Source organism: Ambystoma mexicanum, chromosome 4p (assembly GCF_040938575.1).
Source record: "Ambystoma mexicanum isolate Mex_15411 chromosome 4p, UKY_AmexF1_1, whole genome shotgun sequence".
NCBI classification, from domain to species: domain Eukaryota; kingdom Metazoa; phylum Chordata; class Amphibia; order Caudata; family Ambystomatidae; genus Ambystoma; species Ambystoma mexicanum.
The window spans coordinates 692,649,464-692,675,279 of record NC_090927.1 but is presented as its reverse complement, the minus strand read 5'-3'; the positions used below and the strand labels follow the sequence as shown (position 1 = coordinate 692,675,279).

General features: G+C 45.9%; 1 protein-coding gene across 1 annotated transcript in view; it reads left to right on the top strand.

Annotated features, from left to right (window-relative positions):
• The window catches only part of LOC138453423 (CD109 antigen-like), a 1,481,241-nt gene that overhangs the window by 969,889 nt on the left and 485,536 nt on the right, over positions 1–25,816 (top strand). The gene's annotated exons all lie outside the window — the stretch shown is intronic.

Below are 25,816 nucleotides of genomic sequence, written 5' to 3'. Positions count from 1 at the left end.
CGTCCTTAAAGGTGTCAGCTAAGGTTTTGGGGTTGTTGGAGGAGGGAGTCTGGAGGGCAGGGTTGAGGAGGTAGGGTGCTAGATTCTCAGCCGTGAGAAGGCGAGAGCTCCTGGCGTAGGTTGCTGGGCACGGTGGGGGGGGGGGCGAGGGCCACTTTCCTGGTTACAAGGGTGAATTGGATGTAGTGGTGGTCCAACCAATGGATGGGGGTGTTGGCAGTGATGAGAATGGAGCAGTTGTGAGGACTAATCCAGTCGAGGGTGCGCCCTTTTACATGAGTGGGCCCAGAGATGGAGTGTGTGAAGCCGAGGTTGGACAGGGCTTTCTTGAGGGATTTCGCCGGGTGGTCCTTGGGGTCGTTAAGCCCTAGGTTGAGGTCACCCAGGAGTAAAACCTGTGAAGTTTTTTTGATGTTGTTGGACAGAGCGTGAATAAGGGTGTCCTGGACGTCAGGGGATGAGCCTGGGGGTCTGTAAACAATATGCAGGGAGATGGTGCAGTTGGGAGAGGCGTCAATTTTTAGAGGGAGGTAGTCGCAGTTAGTGTCAAGCGAGCCTCCAGCTTCTCTGATGATAAGGGATTCCTTGGCGATAAGGGCAACGCCTCCACCTTTCTACAAAGTGCGGTCTTTCCTAAAGATGATGTACCAGGAGGGATGGCCAGGGATAGGGCTGGGCCTGACGTTTCATTGAGCCAGGTTTCAGTGAGGATGAGGAGGTCGAGGTCGTCCTTGATGAGCAAGTCGTTGACGTCGAGTGCGTGTGCGGGTATTGATCGGGCATTGATGAGTGCACATCTGAGTGTGTATGCAGAGAGCGGTGTGGCGGTGGGCGGGCTGGCTGGGGTGATGCATGGCTCGGTAGTGGCAGGTGGGGTGGAGTGAGAGGAGGATATGGGGGCGCCATGGGCAGTATGCATGGCATTAGGCAACATAGTACATTGATTAGCAGTGGGGGCGGCATCAGCATGGGCAGTATGCATGGCATTGGGCAACATAGTACATTGATTAACAGTGGGGGTGGCATCAGCATGGGCAGTATGCATGGCATTAGGCAACATAGTACATAGATTAGCAGTGGGGGCGGCATCAGCATGGGCAGTATGCATGGCATTAGGCAACATAGTACATTGATTAGCAGTGGGGGCGGCATCAGCATGGGCAGTGGGCAAGGGAGAGCCAGTGGGTTTATGCTTTAGCATAGGTGCAAAGTTAGTGTTAATAGAAGTACAATTGTTTGTGGCATCCATGAGGCCCTGTTTGTTGGTATGGGCATTGGGAGTCTGTCGTAACGTTGCCTCCGAGTGAGTGGCATTATTAGTGCTGGGGTTGGCCTTAGTGAAGCAGCGCGTGGTGCTTAGAGGCTGGCTCCTCATGCCAACCCTTGTATTCCGGTACCCTATGTTCGGAGTGTAGGTGAGAGGAATTCTAGGCAGGGTGCGTGATTGTAGTCGTGCATTCCTGTGGTGGCAAGGCGTGTTGCGCATAGCAGTGACCTGAGTGGGAACACGTGGTGGGTGAGACTGATAGGCGAGAAGGCTGGAGGCCTTACCTTGTGTTGGCCTGTGCGTGCCTGGAGGCACCATCCGCATCGTCGAGCAGCGGAGAGCTGCAGAGAGGGAGCTTGGCCTTTTCTCCTGGCCTTCGCTCCTCTGCGGCTTTGCCTGCCGGTGAGCCCCCCCTCCATTAGAGGCAGGAGGGGAGGGGCGAGCAGGAGCAGGGGACCAATTGCGGGCCTCGGCGGAGGCTTGGAGTTTCCTTGGTGTTGTGGTGGCAACTATAGGCATTAGTTCATTGGACTAGGCGATGTCAGGCTTGGACTATCCCCCAAAACTGTTACTTGGTAATTGTTACAATGAGCAGACCCTGTGATTGGTCAGTGACCCCCCACTATCCACCCCTAGGAACATGGGCTTTCATTGGTTGGCCCGCTGGCCCCCAAGCCTGGGACAATCTCTTGTTCCCAGCCTGCGAGGCCCCTGTGAACGGTGCATGTCCAATTATGTGTCTGCAAGGTGCAACTATGTGTCATAACCGAGTGTGTACCATTGCTGCCGTGAGCGCGCTCCATTCCCAACGCATAACTGTAGCTTGGTTGTGACCATTTTGTTGCGACCGACGTCTGGTCTGTGAAACGGTGTGCTCTTCCCAGCCACCTGATCTCTTCATCAGCTCGGCCGAGTCACGTGCTCTGAGGCCACGTTTGTGAGCTCAGGGACTCTAATTATTCTGTATTTTGCTGAGAGTGGGCCTCTCCTGCAGCCCGTGTTACTTGGGGTTCAGAGTTTGGAATGTCATTTGCAACATTGTGACCTTGGCAGCGGCACCGTACCTGCTGCAGTGCCTCTGTTTGTGCAGTATTCTGTGAGGCTTAGGTTTGCTCTAAGGCCATCAGCGCCTACTAGATTTCCTAAACCATAGTCTGGCTGCTACTGTATGTGTTTTCCATAGTGTCCATATGCTAGTGTGCCTTGGCTGTCCGGTCCCTTGCGAATGCTCGAGTGCTCCTGACATACCATGGGTTATTTTCATGTAAGCGTCTGCAAGCATTTACACAAGCTCTTCTTTCGATTCTGCATTGCTGTAGTGAGCCTAGTGGCAAAATAATAAATGTGCAGACAGTGTGTATATGTCACTGTCCTCTAACTAATAGAACTGTATACATGTGTTCTTCGTGTAGTTGAGTGTGGGAGTGTCACGAATGTGCGGATGGCACGTGTGCTTCCTGGCTAACACAGCTATGTTGTCATGGTATCTCTAACGACTTGTAATATGGCTCCTCGGCATGTCAGTCAATCCTGTCCATGTAGCTGTCTCCAACTCCGTCTTGTGTATCTTCGTCCATCCTGGGCAAAGTGCGTACTGCTGTAGGGTTGTAGGGTCTGCTGAGAGCATACCCTTTTGTGGTAAATGTTCATCGTGGGAATTGTTTTTAGCTCGTATGATTGGTGGCCATATTGCTTTTGGTGTTTCTTCCGGTTGGAGGGTCTTACGGAATGAAAGGCGGACTCTGGCCTTCCTCCTCACACCTTTTGCAGAGACTTTTGAGTGGGCTACATCCTTTTGCCGGACCACTCCGATACGCTGTATCACAGACTTCACAGTTATCGGTTATTTTAAAGTTCACCACAGGTCTGCCTTTCTTCGCGTCTCATCCACATGCATGTAGCCTTCAGTTGTGCAATTTACTTTTGCAAATTTAATCTTCCCTTAACACGCAACGTTCTTTCATGTCGCTCGCCAACTCGCCGGCTGTGTGCATTCCTTTCTTGTCTTTTGTCTTTAATTCATAAGTCAAGGTTAATAACACAGGCTTGGCCTCACCTACCCAACTCTGTCATTCACCCAAGAGGGTTGCAGGTGCCTTTGAAGCACAATGCAGTCTTCTTGTCTGGAATTTGGCCTTGTCCACTCATCTCTTATGCTTCTTTGGAGGCAACTACCACCTGCAGGGAACTCCTGGGTTCCTTTACCCTTGGTTCTCGTCCCTCGATCCGTCGCTCTGCTCCAGTAGGATTGTCTTTGCCCCAGATGTTCTGCTGCTTTTCGTGCTCCACCTTTCTCAGAGTGTGTCTCTATGTTCCACCTTTTATCCATTTGGGGAGAGCTAATGGGTATCAGATGTATGGGATTAAAGTCAAGTGCCTCACTTTCCTGACCCGATTGGCACTCTATCACCCTCCTCCTCGTCCCAGTGTTTATGTGGAAAAGGGCGTGGGGTAGATGGGACATCAGAGACTCCTATGAAATAGGAGGGGTCAGAGGTACGGTAAAGGGGGAATACTGCGTCTCGCCATTGGTCATCTCATCCCTCACCCCACCCCCTGAAGACCCCTCACTCAGGTGATCCTCCCACTCTGGTCCACCCCCAGCGTCTAGATCTAAAGGCGATGACCGTGCCCTGGCCAGCTGAAAGAGAGAGCCTCTAGGACTAGTAGGTAAGACACCCTTTGGTTTCTCACAACAGCCACTGCCATTTCTGAATAATGAATTTTGCTTCTTGCTTTGTCTTATTTGCTTTTTTGCATAACACTGCACGGGTACCATTTGACCTTGTGATTTTAATGGGGAGAATAGGTTCTGATATTAGAAGAGAAGAGGGTTGTGTCATTGTGTCATTATCTGGGGTGATCTCATTTTCCATTTGCAGTAATTTGTTCTAATTTTCAAAAACTAAAGCTACTATGTTTTTAGATTTACAATGCACAAGTGTGTTAATGCTGTAATTGTTTTACAAAAATATAATCTGTTCCAAGTCCAGTGGTTAATAATTTTAATTTGACTATGACAGCAAATATCTGCACTAGTTTGGTTCTATTAATGTGGTTATCAGTATTTTTGGTGAAGGTATCCTGAATCAAAAAGATGGCATTATCAATTTGAGTAGACAAAGAGTCCAATGTATCCGGATTCACTGGTGTTCTGAAGTACTAATTACAGTTCCAAAATGTGATATTCTTTTTGAGCATTCAATTTTGTTCCGATTAGAGGCCTGTCCTTTATTAGACTGACAAGCCGATGGATTGGTGTTTAAACTATTATTAATGGCTGGGTATCAGAAAGATGGTTGCCTGTTTGTGTTCCAGGGCATTACCAACTTTATTGGAATCTTCTTTGTGAGTGAGCCAAGTATTTAACTTTCTTTGCATTTTGTTTTGATTTTTAACTGCAATTTCTTTTAGAGTTTTTTTTCTCAAATCTTCTTTTGTGGAAGGGGATCAGGTGAAGATGAATTTCCTTTGCCATTCTCATCATTTTGATAGTTTCCCACATCTTCTATTCACTGTTGTTTACTGTGTTGGTTATTTGGCCCAATCTTTCTGAATGGTAAATTGTTCAGTTTCCTGTGCTTCTTATTTTGGCCTCTTCCTTTTGCCTCACCAAAAGGCTCCTGGTTATAATGTATTCGACTATGAGGTCCCCCTCCCAGTTGTCAGAATGTTTGGGGTTTGCCTGTTCAGTGGTGCTGACATTCTGTTGTAAGTCAGTATGATCACCAGTCATTAGTTGATCAAAATCATTTGAGTTATTGGTTGATGATTCATGGTATCTTGTCACTTCTCCTCAGAGGGGATCCCTTCCATCTGAGACTAAGGAGGTGAGCCCGCTATGCAACATTCCCCCTAGGGGTGGCGGTAAGTGGGCCCTCACAGGGAGAGACTCCTCGCATGGGGACAAGGACTCCCAGTCCGTGACGGAATTCCCTAACCCTCTTACCCGCGAGACCACAAAGTCTGCTGAGAGACAATCTGAACGCACTACTGTATTTTATTGCAATACTCCTTCCTTTCTGTAAGGATTAATACGACCAAGAAAAGGAAGACTAAAACAGACATTCAGTCTGATCTCAAGTCATCTTCCAAGAGTACTGTGATGAGGAAGATCGATGGAGTTAAGCAAGCTTCTCCTTTGCCAAGAACAGAAGGTGCTGAGAAGCGGTGGCCCTGATGAGCCATGCAGAATGCACAATGGACACAAACAAGGAACTATGACACTCCACTGTGGAGTACCCTGCTGAACAACATAAACATGGAGAAAGGACTCACTGAGAAGCAAAGCAGGCGTGAAGCCTGGCAGACCTGGGAAGTTTGAACTTGGAAGCAAGAAGCTATGCTAGAGAAGCAAACTTCCCCTCTAGGGCACGCCAACAGCAGGGTGCAGGAAACCTTTGCAGGCCAATGCAGAATGACCCTGACTGGAAGCTGGGAACTGACCAGTTTTGTGACCTCGCAGAGGTTGATCGAGCGGTCCATTAACTGCTCCAACATGGCCTGGCCGGAGACCCTGTGTCAAAAGCACAGCAGCAGGGAGCTGAAGGAGAAGCAAGGAGAGCATTCAGTGAGAACACAGTGACTCAACCCTCCAGGAAGAAAAGGTGACATGCCCCCGGGAGACCCGGTAAACGATTGGGGAAGAGTACCGAATGAAGATTATATCACAAGTGATCTTCCTCATCTAAATTGTTTTGTCAAAGAGACTAAAAAAGAAAAACACACTATTCTCAAGAAGGAAGTTAAAGCTAAAGAGTGCCACAAAAGCGGTCTCCTTTGTCGGAGTGTTAGAAAGAAACAAGGACATTTTGGGACAGTTCCCCTTGTACTTACTGACAAGAGGAAGCTAAAGGAAGGCAAGGAATAACTGTTATTGGAAGCCTGGTAAGAAGGTTTATAAACTGTTGCAGGAAGTTATCCAAAGATAACCATTGAATGAACCAGGGGAAGGAAGTCATTCTCCTGGTTATCCAGATAATTGTTGAATCAGAAACTAAGGCAAAAGGTTACTAAACTGAAGCCGGGAGGGTTGACCAAGTTGACCAGGAGAAAATAGCAGTTGATGAACTGTTGAACCAGGAGAAGGGAGTCATTCTCCTGGTATTGGCTACAAGGGCAGAAGTTGAACTGTTATCAAAGACTAATAGAAACACGCCCATAGGGCAGACCCCATTGAGGCAGGAGAAGGGAGTGATTCTCCTGGAACTACTTATGTTAATGTCTTTTGTTAGTGGTAGGGCCAGAGTAGGCTAGTTTGGACAGAGGACGGACACTTTGAGTTTGACAACCACCCTGACGATGAGCACCCAAGTTATTCTTTAGTTAGGTAGGGAAAACCCTTCAGAGATAGGGAGAGACAGGACTTTTTCATTAATATTTAAATAAAGATTCAAGGGAAAATGCCACCCCTTTGTTCGACTCTTTACTAAAGCACGCCACATGAGATTGGACTTTGTGAGTGCTGCCTCCAACCGTAAAAGAATATGCTTCAGGGTGTACATTTCTGCAAACATATTGCAACACAGTTTAGCGATTTTTCGTCACAGTCGAGAAGATTATTCCAATAGAAGGATTAGGGTAGCAAGAGGTGTAGTTGACAGAACAATACTGACCTTATACTTCCAGTACTCGACAAAGTTCGGAGATAATGTATCATATTCCCGAACCGGTACGTCGTTTTCACCAATAATGTTTCTCTGCAGGATAGAACAAAGATCTAACAGCGAGTTACTGTCTGAGGAGACTCCCTCTTTCCTTAATTCACTAATCTGCTCATTAGATGAGGAGAAGGGGGAAGAGTGCAACAGGGCATTAATAAGTTATTTTCCTTTTATTCACGTCCCAGGAAAGTGGATCTACATGCTGCAATGGTGCTTTCATGGAGATCATTTGTGTAGAAATGGGTCTTTTTTGATGAGTGTTTGCGTATTGCTAAGTCATGTGTAAATACTGGCACTGGCCTGCAAGTTAGGAATTGCATAGCAACGAAAGTGTGAAACTACTCCAACAAAGTTAGAGACACTGGTAAGGTAGAGAGGCTCGTAAAGTTACTTCATACTAATTGCCAAACACGCTGATGAGGCACACCCAGGACCAGGCTGCTGCTATGCTGCTTCTGACTGACGACTGGGCTGATACCTAAGGTAGGACTTTGGGCAGGTGCTTCATGCTGACTGGCATGATTTGTACAGGGGGAAATCTCCCAGAACAGACACGTCAGATGTGTGGTTGCTGCAATTTCCAAGCGAGAATTGCCGACTGCACTGAGACCAGGGGTGTTGCTAGTTCTGGAAAAGACCCGGGGCTACGCTAATGTCGGAACTGTTGGGACTGGGGGCTAGCTAGCCTTTTGGCTGTAGCTCCTGTGCTTCTATCCAGGGCTACAACCAAAAGATCAGGGGCTATAGCCCCCTTAGCCACCCCCCCCCTAGCAACGGCTCTGACTGAGACTGTATGCGGGATTTCGCGCAGGTGCTTTGGTCCATGGCGCCTGATTTGTTCATAAGGAAACCTCCCACAATAGCCGCCTTAGACATGTGGTCACTGCAGTGTCGTTTCGAAACGTGAACATGTTAAATGCAGAGCGGCACGCGAAGATTGTAGAACACATGTATTCGTTAATCCTTTAGAAAGCCTTTTAATTTACAATAACTCTAGATATTTGCCATGCTTTGTCTGGTGATCAGGGGTGTTGCCAGGTCTGGAAAAGACCCGGGGCTAAGCTAGTGTCTGAACTGTCAGGACTGGGGGCTAGCTAGCCTTTTGGTTGTAGCTCCTGAGATTCTATTCGGGGCTACAACCAAAAGACCAGGGGCTATAGCCCCCTTAGCCCCCCCCTAGCAACGCCTCTGCTGGTGATAATCTGTTGATGGACCCCTGTGTAGACTTCTTTTACCTCTACCAGGAACTCTCTCCAGGCGCTGTTAACACACTGCAGGTCAAAGGTTAGGAGCCTCTCTATACCCTTCACTTGACCTGTTCTGGAATGACAGGTGGGTTGGACATTTTAAACTCTGACCTGAGACAGTAAAAGGGATGAGTGAAGAGACCTTCATTCTCCTACATGAACCAGATTTTCCGGTGCCAACTGAGGAGAATGACGGCTGTGATGTCATGCTGGTCTCCCTAATGTCTCTTATAGGAGAGCTGTGCACAGTCAGTGACTGGAGGCAGTTATCCTTATCCCCCAGCCCCGGCCCACGCACAGCGCTAGGCACAACGCCAGTCTTTGCATTTACAGACTCCAAATCTACCTTTGCATTCTGGAGCAAGTTCATAAGGCCATTGATTATTTTTCGGCCAAGGTAGGCGCCGAAAATGGGAGCGGTGTTGCCCCAGGAGCCCCATTGGCAAGCAAGTGTTCTTCTCGCTACTTTACCTCCCAGTGACTATTTATACAAACTTTAAAATGTGGGTGCTTAGTTGCCACGCAGATCTATTCACGCATTTCACCCTATTGAGCTCAATGACAACGCAGGTTTCAAATACCAGCACGCATTACTGTTAAATTAACAAGTGCAACATTGCCTAACATTTTATCCAATTTGGGATCTATGAACAGTCCTCACATTTCTTTTGCCCAATGTCAATTTGTGCTGATTTAGCATATTTTTAACCACAAAAAGCGGCGGAGAACCACCCACACCCCTCCTGAGCCCTCCCCTCCCACCCCACCCTCCTATTTACCTTGCCCGGGACAGGACAAAATGCTGCACAACAAAAATCGGCAAAAAATGCCATTGACAAAAGTGGGTAATAGCCAAATGTGCACCAGTGAATAACATTGTGCAGTACATTTCTAACGTCAAATGTTCTTCATGTCATGATAAAAAGTTCTTATTAATTACACTGAGAATATTTTTTGTTCTATTTTTTTTTTTTTTTTTGTTTTTAATCTTTAAGATTTTTACAAAGGAAGGAATAATTCTTCGTTGCTAGCTTCATGTCCTGAGTCTCTCTGAGACTATCAGCGGAGACACTTTTATTTTAATATGGAGAAGACGTTTGTGGAGAACAGGACACCACTACGTTTGGAGGAGCCTGCAGGATTTCCTGTAAGTTGCGTAAAATGTTGTAGGATGCTATCAACCATGAGGTCTTGTCGCCCGCTATTAGTCTTGACCAACAGAGTGCTTCATCCTGCAGCGCGAAGTCCGAGAAGATGTGTCTCAGATACAGGGCTCTTAACTTCGCGGTTTCGGGACAAGAAAGCAACAAGTGACGGATGGTTTCTGTTTCTTTTGTTTGGCCACAAAATCTACAGGAGTTTGTAGTCGCGAGGCCCCGTATGAATAAGATCTCGTTTGTGTATAGCAAGTTCAGTCTAGCTCTTAGTAACAGAGACCTTGCTTGCTTAGACGGGAACTGTTTTACAAGTGGTTGTAGCTCGTTTAATTTACGAATATTCACCGGCAGGTGACTCGTTAGCTTGTTTGAAGCCGCTTTTTCAATTGTTTTGATCCAGTCAAGTTCCTTCACTCTGGTCAATACTTTTACTGGATTGGTGTTGAGAGTCTCCATGTCGAGTGCAACTTCTTGCAGGATTTTTTTGATTCGATCTGACCATTCGTTTAGCATCCGACATTTTTGTTCATTTATTTCTTGGAGAATCAGGTAGTAGACAGAAGGACTAACAGCTGTTTGACATTTCCAGAAAAGCATTATGGATTTGCAATTTACTGATCCCTCGAGGGAAAGAAGACTGAGTTCTTGTCTTATGCACGCTATAGGCACGCATTTTGGAAGCCCCAAGATTGACCGCCAGAACGTTGCCTCCAGTATAGCCCAGATGGATGTGGGAATGTTAGGCAACGCATCTGCTCCGTAAGCTAAGGTTGGGACCACCTTCATTTTATAGAAGTTGATCACCGGGATCAAGGAAAATCGACCAAATTTCCTGTCGATGGCTTTCGCTTGTGCTATGAGTTTTCTGGTTTTTTCTTTTAGGAGATTTTGCATACCAGTCTCTTTTTTGGAGTTGTCCAAGATGACTCCCAGATACTTAAATTCTGTCACATTTTCGATCAGGTTTTTATTCAAAACTAGGTTCGTCTTTCCAATAGTTTTAGTATTTTTGGACAGAGACATTAGTTTGGTCTTTTTGTCGTTTATCTCCAAGTTATTTCTTTCCATGTATTGCTGGAGGTTACTCAGCTGACGTTGCAGTCCAATTTGTGTGTGGTCGAGGAGTATGACGTCATCTGCGTACAGAAGCCTTCCCACATGCTCCTTCCCGATTTTTGGGGCGAAGCAGCGCACCATTTCTTCCGATATCTTGATGTCTCCCAGGAATGCCAAGAACAGTGCCGGAGCCAAAGGGCAGCCTTGTTTTACGCCCCTTTTTGTTGGAATCGAGGCGGATAGGAGACCCTGTTGATCCAGGCGCACCCTCATGTTTGTCTCCGAATACAGCGCTTTGATGGGTTCTAAGATGGATGGCGGGCAATTCCATGCCTCTAGCTTGTCCCATAACAGGCCTCGGTCTATACGATCAAAGGCCTGAGTGAGGTCCACGAAGACAGTGAAAATCCTAGGGCCTCCCTCGAGGACTTTATGTTTCATGATGTTCATTATCAAGATATTTGCAGATGTGCCAAGGTTTTTCTTGAATCCTGATTGTAAATGGTCTTCACAAGGAGCCGTTTTAGCCCACGCCTTAAATTCCTTTAGCAAGAGGGACCCGAACACCTTGCCTATGCAATCCAGCAAGGCGATTGGGCGGTAGTTTGCCGGATCGCTTTTATTGCCTTTTTTGAAGATGGGCACCACCGTCGCTGATTTCCATGATGGAGGGATTGATTTTGTTATGGCGCATCTCCGGAAGATTTCACGCAAGAAGGCCGTCCATTCTTCTGGATGTGCCTTTAGATCCATGTTGGTGATCCCATCAGGGCCGGGCGCTCTGGAGTTCTTAAGTGTCTTGATCTGACAACTTATGTCTTCGGCGTTGTCCAAGGTTATCCATTGTGCAGATTTGGAGTTCTGCTTGGGAGTCCTAGTTGTTTCTGGTAATGCAAAGAGGGTTTTGAAGAAATTCGCCCATTCGGGTTCACCTACGTTGTTGATTATAGTTGATTTTTCTTGTGGTGTGGCTGAATTTATTAGCGACCAGAATTCCCGGCTTTTGTTCCCTCGTATAGCTGTTAGGATTTCCTCGGCGTCTTGCTGAAACAATTTCGCCCGATACTGTTTGAGCCATGATCTGTACACCCTGGTGGCCTCTGTGACTGTCTTGTCTGTTTTTGTGAGGCCTCTAGCAAGGGCTTCTCTCTTCACTTTTCTAAGGACTCTCTTCTTTTCAACCAAGAGTTTGTCGTACACGTGCTTCCTGGGTTCTTCGTTGTTTCTCGGGCCCCTCTTCTTTTTATAGATCTCTAAGAGTGGTAGGTAATCTGTCTCGTTTGCTTGAGTAGTAATGTTTTGAGCACAGTACTTCCGTTTAAGGCTGGTTATTGCGTTCGCTGACAATTTTATTTTTGTTCCTCTGACATTTGTTTCCAGTTGAGGTAAAGTCTTTGGGTTTTGGATCTGGTTTGTCTGCCAGGTAACGTGTAGTATGTTGTGATCGCTTTTACTGGTCCTAGTAACCCCAAATTCCGTAGTTAGCCTCGCCAGGCTGTCGGAGACGTAGATGTAGTCAATTGTTCCGTTACATCGGCCATTTTCCCAAGTTGGGAGGAAGGTTTCTTTAGCTAGGACCTCACTCATGTTATGTAGGTCCCTAGATGTCATCAGTTTTGACCATGCCCTTCCTCTTGAGACTGAGGATGAAGTTTTTTGGGCCGGGTGTTCTTTACTGTTATTTTTGTCACAGGAGGCGTTGATGTCCCCGCACAGCAGTAGGTGTAATGCCGCGTGCGTGGATGTGGCCGAGTCGATGGCTTGTTCAATCATTTTCAGAAAGTTGCTGGCCTCAACAGTCGCTGGGTTCCAGTAAATGTTCATTATGACTAATGTCGATTTTGCGTTTTTACCTTTGTTTGTTTTGTGCTCACTCAGTTTTGTGCTGATCATAAGTAAAGATTGATTACTTCTCAAAACTTTTGCTTCAGACAGGCCACAGTTATGTCGAATCGCAGTCAGGATTCCTGATGTCGGACGCCTTTTCGAGCCCTTTTTTGCTGGGGCCAAAAAGATGTTGTACCCATCAAGGGAAGGCGGCTCCATTAGCCAGGTCTCCTGGAAACAGAGGACGTCGAATTCTGATAATTTTACGTCACTAGGTGCCGTAAGGTGTCCGTGGCCTCTTGTATTCCAGGAGCAGAGTTTTAGGCCGTCTGGAGCTGGTTTTCCGCCGCGTTGCTGTTGGTCGACATGCTCCGGGATAAGCGATTGCTAGCTTTTGTGTTGTTTTTGCAGCATTTTCGGGAACCAGTCCCACAATTTTCTTGCCGGGAGTTTGCTGGGAGAAGCCATCTTCTTTGCTGGTTTAGCGTCTAGTCCACGGGGGTTGGGCCTCAATTTGTCCGGGTGGGCTTTAGTAACGAGTCTGTTTGAGGACGAGTGGTCACTTTCACAGTACTTTCTGTTCCTTACTGGTGACCTGTCGTAGTAGTCTTCCAATGGATGGATTAAAGGTTTCCGAGGGCAAGTGTTTTCAGTACTGCTCTGTTTTTTTGCTTCCTTACCAAGGACCTCGTCTTTCCCCCTTTGATTTTGTAGGTGGTTTATGTCCTCTTTGTCTCGGTTCTGGCTCCGAGCTGGCTTTTGCCGGGGCAAGACTGCACCGGCCTTTGAGGTGATTTCTCTCGTTGATTCCGTTAGATCGTATCCCATTTTGAGCAGGTTGGTAGAATCTCTTTCCAGTTGACGTTTAGTGGTCCTTGAGGCAATATACAGATGAGCCACTGCCTTTTTCCGTCTATGACTCGGGTCCACTATTAATAAGTCTTCGGATCTTATTTGGGCTAATGACGGAATGTAGCTAAACAAAGCGAGTACACCCCCTCGATTTAAGGTGATTTCGTCGTCATTTCCCTCAATCTGTTCTAATTTCATTATCCATCTTGTCATCTCTCTTTGGACTTGAGCTTTATTGTACTTTTCTGTTTTTGAGACATGATGGAATTTAAGAGGCTCGTCATGTGCTGGCCTTGCCTTTGCCGGTGTTTTGTGTCTTTTTGGTGTTATCTGACCGCGGGACGATCTGTCCCGCCTCTTGTATTGCTTCCTCAAAGAGCTTGCTGCATTTCCAGCTTTGTTGTCCTTTGTGGCTTCTTTTCGGTTTCCGTTTCTGGAGTTTTCGTCTTCGTGCTCCGTCCTATGGACTTTTTTTCCTTCTTTGTTGTATTTACCTAGGTTTTCTGAGTGTCGAGGAGTTGAATTTGATAACTCTGTTCTTACACTCTCAGGTCTTCTATTTTTGTAGGGTTTATGGACGTTTTCTTCTTTGTTATTGAGTTTGCTTTGGTTTTCGACGTTTCGAGGCTCAACTGTCGCTGAGTCTGTGCTTGTTGTTTCGCTCCTTTTTTCCTGCAGGGCTTCGTCATCGCAGTAGGTACTCAAATTTATCAAGTCCTCTTGCATAAATTCTTCTATTGTCTTTGGTGACTTGTTTGCTCTCGAGATTTCGATTTTATTTGCTAGTGACGCTGGGGCCGTTGACGGTGTTTTTTCCCCTAGTCTATTCTTTGGCTTTCCGTTTTCTTTAGACGACCCTTTGTTCGTTTTTTTTTGTAAAACGAATACTGGCTCTAATACTGAACAGATTTCACTCCTCACAGACATTTGTCCCCCTTTGGCGTTGACTTTTGCTATTGATGCGGGCGCAGTTGTGCTCCCCGTTAGGTCTATCGTGAGAGCAGTTTGGGAGCCAACTTCTTTGCAAAGCGAACTGTTTGGGGCCTGGACTGGCCCAGTCCCCGCTGCGCCCAGAGTCCTCGTTTGTGCTTTGCTTGCTTTGTTGTTTTCCTGCGCTATGATATAGGCTTCCAAGAAATTCAATTTTGTCAGCAATGATGCTTGGATGGACGTGTGATCTTTCAATGTGTCGCTTATACCCTCGTATAGCTTCATGAATGGGCAGAGAGCTATTGACACTGTTGACATTATTGCCGGTACGTCCAGATTATATGACATAGGAGTGCTTAGAGGTTGTTCCACGGGCGGCGGTGGCCGCTCTTTCCTTGAAGGAGTATGCCAGTCTGACAGAGAACCCGTTTGAGACGGGCGTTGTAGCTGGATGACTTCTGTCGGTTTCCTGCAAGGTTCGTGCACCATTGCGAGATCACCAAGTACTTGAGCGTTGTTAAGAATTGAGCCGTTAGTTTTTTGTTTGCATGATGCGGTGCCATTTAACTGAAGACTGACCTTTTGCGTCGTCTTGGTTTGCGTATTTTCCAAGGGCTCTTTGGCAGTGTCTATAGTTGTGGTTTCGTGGGTGTCTTCTTTCGTCAGCAATGTCTCTTGGCCCTTTGTTTGGCCGTCACTCTTTTCTTGGGTTTCCAACAATGCAGGTAGAGACTGATCGTTTTCCTTCGAGATCGAGGATCCATTTGCGATCTCATGGATTATACGAGGGCTCTCTGGGTCCTCAGGCAGCTCTTGCTCCCCATGAAGTGGCACTGTCCTGTGGGGCGTCAGTTTTTGGGGGCTTAGGATGTTTTCGATACGGGGCGTCAGCTCCTTAATCACTTCAGTAATACCGCGAGCCGCCTTTCCCGTGTTAGTTGGGACCTGCGGTATAGGATACTCAATCCGTCTTTGTTTAGAAGCCGGCAAGCAGTCGTTCAGGGCTTCTAGGATTTCCAGGTCAGTAAGTTCGGCCCTTCCAGCGTTGATGAGGGATGGCCGAAGGTTGAAAAAGTTTCTCAAGTTAATGGCATTATCGTTTGTGTTTGTAATTTTTTTCTGGGCTAGGCCTTTTCCTTTGGTTTGTTGCCCCTTTTTCGTTTTTTTTTATGCTATTTCTGTTGGAAACGTTCCCGGCTTTGTGGGGCTGTGCAGGTCTTTGGCGTTTTCTGTTATTTGATGGCCAGGTTTCATCTGTTTCTTGGCTTACGTCCCCCGGAGATGGCAATGGTCCTGTACTCGGCTCAGCATGGATCAGAGCCTGAACTTCGCTAGTAGTTGCCAAGGACAGAGCTTCGTCCGCCTTCTGGGCGAAGTCTAGTTGTTGGATGTCGATGAGAGAGGCCGACACTTGCTGGGCGGGCTCGACCCCCCTCACAGTCTCCACGTGGGTCGCGCCCCCCCCCCTCTTTCTCGAGGCTCGGGGATCCGGGCTGTCTCTGGAGGGAGCGTTCGGACCTGCTCGACCGCCACCTCCTCCACTCCCCGTTCCTCCTCCCCGGGCGTTAATTCGGTAGCTGCCAGAGGCGGGAGGCTGCGGTCGAAGCCAGGAACGCCTGGCGGGGGAGAACCTCCCACTGGAGCTTTTCCGACTTGGTCGTCTCCACGTCTCGTCAGTGAATGCGTCCGCCCCCTCGCCTCCTCACCAACCTTAGCCGGAGCCGAATCCCCTCCGGGAGACGACTCCGGCAGGCGAGTGGGAAGCCAGCCTGGGGCAGGCGCGTCGACACCGGGCTCCTCTCTGCCCGGCCCCACCGCAGCAACCAACTGCTCCATATTTGTGTGGTCGATGCAGGTGGTTTTTGGTGATAGTGTATTCGGCAATTTGGTAACCTTAGGTCTCCCTTTTGGTCTTGTGCGTGATGGCTGGTCCATCGTTATGTTGGTTGTCTCTTGCAAAGTTATTATTTTTTTTGTCGGTGTAGAGACTGTTGCCAGCGTTTTTAGACCGGCGCTGCGAAGACATCGTCCATCGTCGTCTTCCAGGAGGGGAGGGGAATCCATGGCGGCCCTGGCTCTGGCTGCCCGGCCTGCCAGGACTGCAGGACTGTCACTCTACGTCCACTCCGCGGCCGCTCCGCGGCTCAAATGATCTTTTGTACTGTGGGTCCACCCACCAGCACAAAAATGGTAAAAAGACTCAGGAACAGGTGAGAGCAGGTAGGAAAGGCGTGCAGTCCTCTCTAGCATTGCAGGACTGTCACTCTACGTCCACTCCGCGGCCGCTCCGCGGCTCAAATGATCTTTTGTACTGTGGGTCCACCCACCAGCACAAAAATGGTAAAAAGACTCAGGAACAGGTGAGAGCAGGTAGGAAAGGCGTGCAGTCCTCTCTAGCAGTGCAGGACTGTCACTCTACGTCACTCTACGTCCACTCCTTTGTTCCATTTTAGCGATAGGCATGTTAGAATATCATTGTATAGTGAAGTAAAATCGCCATCTCCTGGACAGTCATGCAGTCATACTTGCTTACTTAATAGGGAAAATATCGAGAAGTAGTTCTAAGGTTACAATTTTTTTGGACGCAAATCATGCCAGATTTGTTTGCAGTAGAAGTATTTCGAAATGCAATCAAGAGCTGTTCTGTCTCAGTACTTCACTAAGTTTAATTCTTGTTTACTTTCGGTGCTGAATTCACTAAACATTGATGATATGATATGGTATTTTAACGCGCCTATATGTGTTTCAACGCGTGACGAGGCAAGGGAGGGGAGACAAAGGGAAGACAAAAACAACGATCTTACTAGGCCAGGTGACATTGAGTTCGAGCAAGTGCAGGGGGCGGGGAGGAGAGAAGTGCCGGTGGTGGGGTGCGGGAGTTGGCAAGGAGGGCAGCCAATAGGTTGCAAGTGATAGTATTAAAAATGCAGACAACAGATGTCTAATAAGTGCAGGAAAGGGGACTGTAGTGTTACAGATACAGACCACAAGTGCAGGGGGTGCCAGGGGGCAGTGCAGGTGTGCAACTGGGCGGGCAGGAACCTGGGTGGGCAGGGGCCTCAGTTCAGAGGGTAGCCAGGTGACCAGTACAGTATCAGATAGGAGATCAGCAGGGGAGAGGAAGAGAGAAGGCAGAAGCAAAGAGGAAGGTCTTGATAGGAAACAAACCGTAGGTGACGCATTAAATATATATACCATTACAAAATAATCATACCACAGAACTATGCATTTAATTAAAGTTTTTGTATGTGAGATTTATTCCTATACTATCCACGTAAGCACCCTGCTTGCAGCTATACCCAGAGCAGCAGAGTCACCCCTATGTGCTGTACCCGTTGATCATGGCCTGAGACCATGGCCTGCAGCCAGGGGAGTTGCTGCGTCTGGAAAAGACCCAGGGCTAAGCTGTTCGGACTGGGGGCTAGCTAGTCTTTTGGTTGTAGCTCCTGAGATTCTATCCGGGGTTACAACCAAAAGATCAGGGGCTATAGCCCCATTAGCCCCCCCCCCCCAGCAACGCCCCTGCCTGCAGCCACTCTGTGTCTTTCTACATTCTCCACAGCACTTCTCGCTTTCAACTTGGTGCCCCAGTGCTGGAAAAGGTTGTAAAATGGTGCCTCGGGGGTCCTTGAACAGAATTAGGTTGGGTAACATTTTTTAAAGTGGCATGTTGTACTCGTCTGGGGAATTGCCTTTGTTCTCCCAAGATCCAAGTGATACTGCAGAGGCCACAGTTACCCTAGATGCAGTTACTGCAGGATAGCTTTGTGGTACACTTTCTGTAAAATTCCGTATTGAGGTGATATGCCCCGAGGCGGCAGGCTGACCCTATAGGTAATGGCCCACTGCGCAATGGGTCCCTGAATGACGGTGGCGGGCCATTACCTAGAGGGTCAGCCTGCCACCAATGGGTTAATTGCCATTTGCACCCGTGTAGTTTACAGTTTTTTTTTTTTAATGGTAATTATTTTCGCTCAGTGAAGGGGACGCCACGCGACGTCCTGTTCACAGAGAGAGAATACTATATCAACCTGGCCACCATGGACTAGGAAGACAGGGCTCCGTATGGAGCCCCTCTTCCATTTCCATGGCGACCAAACAGAGCAGGGACAGGAGCTGCAGGAGCTGCTGCGGCAGATCCTGCCGATGCAGCAATCAGGTAAGTGGGATAGGGGAGGGTGAAAAAACAAACTGGTTGGTGGGGGAAGATGATGGGCAGGAGAACCGGCCATCAGGTGGCTTGGAATGCGGTCTACCACTAGCAATGACAGCCCACGTTCTGTGTCTCCTGATTGGCAGGCTCCCCCGCCGAGGGTGATAATGGAATTAAGAGTGGAAAGTTATTATCTTAAACCTGGCTATCACTTTACTCCCCTGAGAGTGGAAAGTTCTTATCTTAAGCCCGGCTATCACTTTTCTCCACTGAACGGAAGTTTACACATCTTTAAATATTAAAAGTTGGGAACATATCTTTTTGGGAAAGTTTCGGGCAGTTTCATCCACTCGTGCCTAATCTGAATGTGAAAAGTGTTTTGGGGGGTTTGGCAGTCACCAGCGCAGAACTGTACAAAAGGTTGGCTATAAATCTTTGAAAGGTTTCATGCAGTGAAGTCCTGCGAAGCCAAATTTGCCTTTTTCGACGGCCCACATGGAGACATGTTTGGTGCTTCTTTTCCGGAAGAGCCATGTTCCACCGTTCTGGAGGTGGGATGGAGGCCTGCCCTTGCCCTCGCCAGCATCAGGCAATATCCCAGGGAGAGGTTGTATGCCTCCCTGAGCTGCTAAATGCTTAATCCTCTTCAACAGATTTTACAGTGGAGTTCTGTGGCCTCAGATAGGAGTTCACTGACCCAGGCTTGTTGGCAGATGCATCATTTTCAGTGTGGCATCTGCCAACTACATTCCTGGATTCTGATATGAATTGGGACTGCAAACTGATTATGTACAAACTATATTCTCTTTATAACCCACATTCTACTTTTGTATTTTTATTACAAAAACTGATGTGCTGATAAAGCAAGGGACGATTTCAGTTTGGCCAATATGCCAACTAGTTATCCAGCTTTAATTTAAATCTGTCAAGCGTTCATCCATGAGAGGAAATATTCCCTATGGGAGCTTGAATGGGTTTACACCTGTAGATCCACCCCACCCTCATAAAACTACCCCCACCCTACCCCCGCACTAAGCTGAAACGTAAGACACTTTCAAAAAAATGAAAAAACACATTTGGGTTGCATATTATTTTTGTATGTGTCATTTATCGTCTAGCTTCGCCCCGTGTGAAAGTGATTAGTACCTCAAAGTGCTCTCTCTACTCATGAGGTGTCCAAGGTTACCATATTCACATGCGCACCAGATCGTCTACTCTGACATAAATATACAGATATCCGTTTATAAAAAGTTAAAAGCACAATGCAAACCTAGGCATAAAATGTACAATCTAAATTTGTCACCTACTTGAACAGCCAGTGTGGATGTTCAATCGGATATCGTCGTGGTATCTCATTGAAGGTATGCTGTTGTCGATGACTAAAGAGAAAAACAAAATTACATTTCTTGACCCAACTACTAAATGTTGGCATATGCACAGCGTGCAAATATTAAACCAGCACCCACTGAATATGTCAAAAAAGGTAGCAGGCGCTCCTCTCCAGAAAGAACATGGCATGATAACCTGTTCTGAGATGAGATTTTGCAGCACACACTTTTTGCTCACTGTACCTTTCACAGATGGGAAATATCCATTTGCATATCAGACTTTGTCCCGCCCACATGGGCAGTCCAGCACCGAAATGCTATGGCAATTCCTCTCTGAACAAGAGTACCAACAGCAACCCCATACACGTGTTTCAGCCTTGTTGGGCCTCATCAGTGAGGTGAAGCTGTGCTTCTCTGAGCACAGTGAGCAGGGAGTCCACGTCTGGTTGCCCCCAGGTAACTCAGGGTGACCAACCCCAAGTTCTTTGCAAATATTTCAAAAAAGGTAGCAGGCGCTCCTCTCCAGAAAGAACCCACTGAATATGATCAAGACCATCTATCTCACAAGAACGCAAGGTTAGTCAAATAGAGAGCAGCATTATGGGGCTATCTGGATCAAACGGCCAATCAAAAAGAAGAGAACGCCCTTACGAAAAAAGGTGTTGGCTCTACCGAGCTCTGCACTGAATGATGCCAATCGTAATGAGGTAGGCTGAACCTACGTCCAAGATGAGTTAGCATTGGAACCTATCTTTCTATGGATTAGGGTCTGGGCTAATCTGAATGCCTCTCTGGCCTATGGTAAAAATGCAAGTTCAGTGCTGTAAAAAGGCGCAAGCTTATGAGCTGAGGGAGTAGCCACTAAAATGGGAGGACGCTTCATTGATAGTCACAAAGTTCTATGCACTAGGCTGGAGAATGCCCTAAATAATTATGTTTCAAGCAAATAAAGTGTAGACAGTAAAGATGGGTTACAGGTAAGTATACCTGGCTTAATAGTAGACCGAGGCACTGTAAACAGGCCTCAGAGCTTGCTTTTCACTAAGAAACCAATTTGCATTTTATTAACGAAGCCGCAGAGGCTGGCAGCACATTGCAAGTTACAGGTTCCCAGGATCATACGGAAAGAAGTGAACAGCCTTTGATACTCTCAAGTTCAGGAAGCTAAGCTCATGGGTGCCAGAGAAAGGCTGCGAATGCGCAATAATTGTTTTATTTGGCATATTAGTCTATGAAACTGGTGTACTGAAGGTTTCAAGATAAACCATTGCGGTGTACATTTGCCCCTTTACTCATGTAAGCCTAGGAAGAGGTTCAAAGAGCTCTTAAGATACAACATTGAAATGGTAACTTGTTAATGGTTCAAGGTTCCTCCAGTGCCATGATCGGTTGTATTGCCATGAGTAACGGACGAAGATGACCAGCGGTAGATGAATAAAGATCTGCTGGTCATCTCAAATATGTCAATGTATTGGCACTTGGATGTGGGAATTGTGGGTTGGACCGTGACGAAACAGAGGGGGTCAAGGGTGGTGAGGCAAGGTTTGCAGTACCCAGTCATTTCAGAATAATGTATGTCCTACTATAGGGGAATGACACAGTTCTACCACTCAGCTCCACATGGAGCACTAGTCTAATGTTGCAATGTGTTTTGATGCTAATTAGTTTGTATGGTTATAAAAGCTTTTCTTTTCGGGGGTGTCTTTGACAGTACCTTTCATGCAGTTCTATACCGCATTCTGTATCAATCTTGCTTTGCCAGCTGTGACTGGACCCAGAATAAACTGTTACCTTTTGCTTGGTGTATACTCCTTTTGGATTACAATAGTAATTTTGTATTGGTGAGTTCTGAGGCAACCCGCAGTACAGACTCCTCACATTTTGGAAAATGTATTAATGAAAAAAAAAAATCAGAATATTAATCCTGGGATACATTTTGAGGATTTAAGCCTATTAAAAAGGTTGATGCCTCCTGACCTGAAGAAAAGAGCCAATGGCTGGATAAATGAGAAAAGGGAGACACTGGAAATTGTGAAACCAGCCAATAGGCATTTTATGCTTTTAGCAACAAATAAGATAAAGGATGATTTGGTATGGTCTGGCAGCAAATTTCAAAGGTGTCGCATTACAAGAGCTCATTTTGACTGCCTACCGGTGGGCGAAGTACTGGCAAGAAGATCAGCTCTGATGCCCTGTGTTTGGAGCAGCGGTGGAGGATATTGCGCATTTCCTCTTCTTCTGCCCCGCAAACGGGGTATTAAGAAAGCGGCTGTTGGTGCCAGTTTGTAAAGAGAACAGTTTTATGCAGTACCACCCGGCCTTATATTTTCTGAGTGCGAAATCGCCACTCAAAGGTTGGGCTATGGCACTCTTTATAGGCAGAGCGCTACAATTACGACAGAGGAAGTTGAACAATCAGGATGTTATTTAGGATCTTAATTATTATATTTATACTTTATTAGGTTATTTATACAGTGTGTTTTGAAAACTTGTGACTGTTGTTTTTTATGGATTTGTTTATCCAAATAAAGTTTTGATGACTTCCTGTCTGGCAAATATTGAACAAATTCTAACTGAAAAACGACTGTTATGAGTACGTATACGACATATTCAATCACGACTAGACTATTTTTCTTTAAGGTCTCATGTCTGAGCAAGTGGCTGTTGTCGGCCAAAAAACCTTCAGCCCGGCACTTTGGGCTTGTTCTAGACCTAAAGCCTCTCATTGCGTATTTATTACAAGAAATGTTTAAAATCTTCCTGAGTCCCTGGCCCTGATGGGCTTGCAAATGCATTGTTCAAAGTAAATCCAAAACTGTGGGCGTTTGTATTGTACATCATTTTTCAAGAGAGTTATCACTGGACGTATGCCCAGTTCCTGGGAAAGATAATTATTAGTACCAATTTGACTCCAGCGCACAAATCTTCTGTAAACTTCTTTTGCAATATATTAGTGAATGGATAAATGTCAGTGATGTTTTTAGTAATCAACAGACTGGTTTAGATAAGGTAACAGCACACTGTCTAATATGTGGCCATTGATGTATTTTATCTGAGAAACCCTGAAATCCAAGTCAAAGGCCCTGTTTATATGTTTTGTGGACTTCTCCAAGGCCTTTGACACAGTCAATCGGAATATTTTGTGGGATTAGATGAAAGCTGGTCAAGTGCATCCTCAAATATTGTATTTTATAAAGGCATTTTATACTGATAATAGAATCAAAGAAGGTGCGTTTGGCGTAGAAATTATCGTTAATCATGGCCTAAAGCTGGGCTGCCCGTTGGTCCCAATATCATTCAATATTTATATGGCAGAATTAGAGTCAGTTTTTAGAAAATGTAACAATGTTCTGCTGCGCCTATCCCAGCACCAAATATCTTGGCTATCATACGCGGACAATGTTTTACTATTGGACCTAATGGCATTAGGCCTTCAGAGTAGCTTAGAAGCACTGGAAACTGACTCGACTTCTCATTGTCTTGGTATAAATGTAGCCAAAAATACGATCATGACAATCAAAGCAAACAGAAGAAATATATATAATTATCGATGGTGCATATAAAATAAGGTAGTTGAAGAGGTTTCTAGCTATTTATATCTGGGCATATCTATTACAAATGATTTGAACAAAGTGACTTTCTCCCAGTATATTGTGAACAAAACTCACATTAAGTTTAAGGCGATCAAGGCATTTATATGAAAAACAGGAAGATACTCTCTCTATTGATGGTTTGTTACAATTGTATAAGGCATGCATCATCCCTTCCATTTTAGATGGGCTTTAAGCGTATAGGACTAGCGAGACTAGTTGGCTAAAAACGCTCAAAGGAAAATAATGGAGATCATGGCTGGGCCTGCCGCAGTCAGTTCTTGTGGAAGCAATCTGTTGTGAATTGGGGATTTCTTCATTTGCCTCGTGGACACTGATTGCTACCTGTAATTTGTATGTCAAAATGTTGATGCTTCAGAATAATGATAGGTCTAAGTTCTCCTACTTTTTTGGTCAAAATAATTGTGACATAGCACAATGTGTTCTTAAATCCTGGTTCGGTGAGATTTAGGGTTTTCTTAATAAGATAGGGTGTTCTTGCTCTATTTCAGAGAATTTGGCTATAAAGTTTAAAGAGATTAAGATAAAAGCAGCTATTTGGGATAGAAATGAGCGTGTGGCTAGTCTGGTTTAGTGAAGAACTCGAGTTTCTCCGAGTATACTATGCAATCCTTCCCAATCTAGTGCTGCTTATATATATTTTGAAGAAAGGAAAAGTAATTGCACTTCTCCACACGGGGACAGCACTCAATGCGGTCAGGACGCCAGTATAAATCTCCCAAAAATAAGTCAATCCACCATTCGCCAAAGTTCTTGTGCCATATCCAGTTTTATTCAAGGCATTACAACCTACGACGCGTTTCGCAACGCTCTCGTTGCTTGCTCACATATGCATATATATATATATATATATATATATATATATTTATATATATATATATATATAAAACTACAGAATACAAAGGTAAGACGGTTTATTATGTGTTTAAGATTTGACCAACATCCTACACTATCCTGGACCGGGGCCTGGTATGATATTCCTAGAGAGGCTGTGTAGGGGACCTATTAAAACCCCTAGACATCTGCTAAAAGAATGCCCTACCCTGTCAACAGTGTATATGAAAGGCTATGAATCACTGGGATATGACTTAGTTTTTATACATAGTGACCAATTTTGGTGTCGCATTTACTCAGGTCAAATTCTGGTTATGAATTTTACAATGTTTTTTGTTTGGCAAGTTATTTTAAAACAATAAGCCTCATTACAAATCGCCTGGTATGGAAACAACGGTGGCGGTAAACCCGCCGCCACCGTTCTTTCCATGCCGGGCGATCACAACTCCTGCAGGCGGGAGGTGATGTTCCTGCCAGGTCTGACCTGGCGGGTTGCACACCGCCCGCCTGCAGGCGGACGAGGAAGCACCGGCAGTATTACGAGATGATGACAGTGTTTCCATGATCCCCATTCCCATTGAGTCCAATAGGACTCAATGGGAATGGGGATTAACACCATTCCGCCTCCGTGATTCCCGGGAAACCGGGGTTGTAATGCCCCGGTAATTCCAGGAATCATGAGGCGGAATAGTAATAGGAGTCCGGCGGTAACCAGGCGGTTTTACCGCTGCGTTTACCGCCGGACTCGTAATGAGGCTCAATTACTCCAGGACGAATGAGTCCTTTATTCTTTTCGAACTAAGATGAAAAGTCTTTCTTTATATTTTGTGGAAATGCTTTTAAAAGAATACATTTGACGTATGTGTTTTAAGTGTGTTGTATTAATATGTATTGTATGTAAAGTGTTTTTAAGGTTATATTTAATCAAATAAAACACTAAAAACATTAAAATAATTTACAAGAAATGTTAAATCGGTTGCAGCTGTTTCATTATAAATGTTAACAAAAACCTCCGGGTATTAAGTGAGTTATAAATAACCAATTATAATTATAACAGTGCACTCCAATTCCCACTTAGGAAACCCAGCACCTACTGAGGCCATGCCGGCGGAGAGGCATGAATGCCAGGAAACCACCTCTCTCATTATAACCTTCAAAAGGCATACATTGGTCAGTGTATGTAAGGGGGGGGCGGGGGCTTTGAAATGAAAACATTTTGAGTCACCTTTATGAACAAGCATGTTCAGCCCTGTTGATGAACTTCCCATCAACAAAGTCAAGTAAAACAATAGATGAGTGGCCGGGTGCCCTTTTGTGCTTCTGCCCTGATTCGGCGCATAGCAACAAAATCTTAAAAAATATTATAGTCCCCCACAAGGCTCCTGCTCTGCAATCCTCTCCCTGGCAACATTGCTTTTATAGCCCTGCCCCCCACACAGTTGCTGCTATAGTCTGGTTGTGCACATAGATCTTAATTCCAAAGACCACCCTATGTGGCTGGGGGCCACAGCGGGACCTGAATATCAAGTTATGTCATTGTCCTCCAAAGCTAAACTGCAGAAGTTCACCCCTCAAGCTCATGGTAGCAGGAAAACTGATGTGCCTTAATGATTGACCCTCTTTCGGATGATCCAAAACTGATTGTCCTCCTTTTCTTGTCAACAAATGAGTAGTTTTCTAAAGTTTCGGCATACCAACAACTCATACCAAAGAACCCTACGAGCCACATATATTGGTTTATAGGAAGATTAAGGGCACCCCCAGATGTGTCCTGCACATCTCCCTGACTAGAGTTTGTAGATGTTTGCATGTATGTAATGAAACTACACACATACTTTATACATACGCTAACATTGCTGGTTTAGCCGTTTGTTTAGCTGCTTGACATATG